Source organism: Pseudophryne corroboree, chromosome 1, assembly GCF_028390025.1.
Source record: "Pseudophryne corroboree isolate aPseCor3 chromosome 1, aPseCor3.hap2, whole genome shotgun sequence".
Taxonomy (NCBI): domain Eukaryota; kingdom Metazoa; phylum Chordata; class Amphibia; order Anura; family Myobatrachidae; genus Pseudophryne; species Pseudophryne corroboree.
Genome location: NC_086444.1, coordinates 272,528,508 through 272,530,196, shown reverse-complemented (window position 1 = coordinate 272,530,196; position 1,689 = coordinate 272,528,508). Strand labels below are relative to the sequence as shown.

At 39.6% G+C, this 1,689-nt stretch overlaps 1 pseudogene; it reads left to right on the top strand.

The window, feature by feature from the left end:
- The first annotated feature begins 529 nt into the window (after positions 1 to 529).
- LOC134941515 (5S ribosomal RNA) lies at positions 530 to 649 on the top strand (annotated as a pseudogene).
- Positions 650 to 1,689: the final 1,040 nt, after the last annotated feature.

Sequence of the window (1,689 nt, the reverse complement as noted above, 5' to 3'; positions counted from 1 at the left end):
TGTCTCCTCTGTGTTTAGTCTGTGTTTCTCTCCTCCATGGCGGCCATTTTCGTGTATATCAAGTCCATAGAGTTCAAGGCAATTGCGGTGGCCATTTTGATGTGGTTTCAGGAGACCCATATTGATTTCATTATGAGGTATCCATAGTAACGTTTCCATATGGAAAAAAAGAGATAAAAGATTTGGTAATGATCCTTATCTTGGTGTTTCTATTACCATCATAAAGCAACATTTGTCATTATTAAAATATTGAATTATTAGTATTAAAAAACCCATAAGCTACTATTGTATATGCTTGTAATTATAATACAGTAGTATTAATAGTACAGTAATATTTTTTAAAATAATATTTTTAAAGTTTAAATGGGCTATCTCAGGTATAACTAGGGTTCGGGGGGGGGGGGTTGGACCACGTGAATATATTATATATTAATTAGATATATAAAATGCTAATTAGGATCATAAAACATTTTCGTTTGTTTCAAAGGACCCTTTAAATCGTAGGGGTGCCGAGTGTTAGTAGATCGCCCACTACAGTCATACCACACTGGTACGCCCAACCCCGTCCGATTTTGGAAGCTAAGCAGTGTATTGGGCCTGACCAGTACCAGGGGAGGGGACTACCTGGGAAGATCAGGTACTGTAGTGAGTGACGATAGGACATCAAGCCACCTGGTGGGCGATCTACTAACACTCGGCACCCCTACGATTTAAAGGGTCCTTTGAAACAAACGAAAATGTTTTATGATCCTAATTAGCATTTTATATATCTAATTAATATATAATATATTCACGTGGTCCAACCCCCCCCCCCGAACCCTAGTTATACCTGAGATAGCCCATTTAAACTTTAAAAATATTATTTTAAAAAATATTACTGTACTATTAATACTACTGTATTATAATTACAAGCATATACAATAGTAGCTTATGGGTTTTTTAATACTAATAATTCAATATTTTAATAATGACAAATGTTGCTTTATGATGGTAATAGAAACACCAAGATAAGGATCATTACCAAATCTTTTATCTCTTTTTTTCCATATGGAAACGTTACTATGGATACCTCATAATGAAATCAATATGGGTCTCCTGAAACCACATCAAAATGGCCACCGCAATTGCCTTGAACTCTATGGACTTGATATACACGAAAATGGCCGCCATGGAGGAGAGAAACACAGACTAAACACAGAGGAGACAAAACTGAATTGACATCGAAACCAGGTCCCGCCGCCGGCGCATGCGCAGACATGGAGAACGAGTCCCGCCGCCGGCGCATGCGCAAACACACGGACCGGGTCCCGCCGCCGGCGCATGCGCAGAAGCACACAGGAAGTGCGGCGCATGCGCAGAAGCATACAGGAAGTGGGGCGGAAGTGCCCTAAGTCATGTGACCCGCGGCCTCCGTCACCGGAAGTGTGGCGGAAGTGCCGCTATTTAATACATTAATTCATGAAAAACCCTATATATATACTTTTTAAACATATAAACCATTCGTTTTAACTGTAGATGTGCCCCAAATAACACCCATAGCCTGCTGTGATGATTAATAAGTACCATTATGTGTGTATTTTGGTGAGACTTTGAGATTAAATCACATGACCATCTGTGATGTCACTACTCCATACCCAGTATGTAAGGGTATAAATAGGCTTAAGGAATCATTCTGTCCCTACCCTTTGA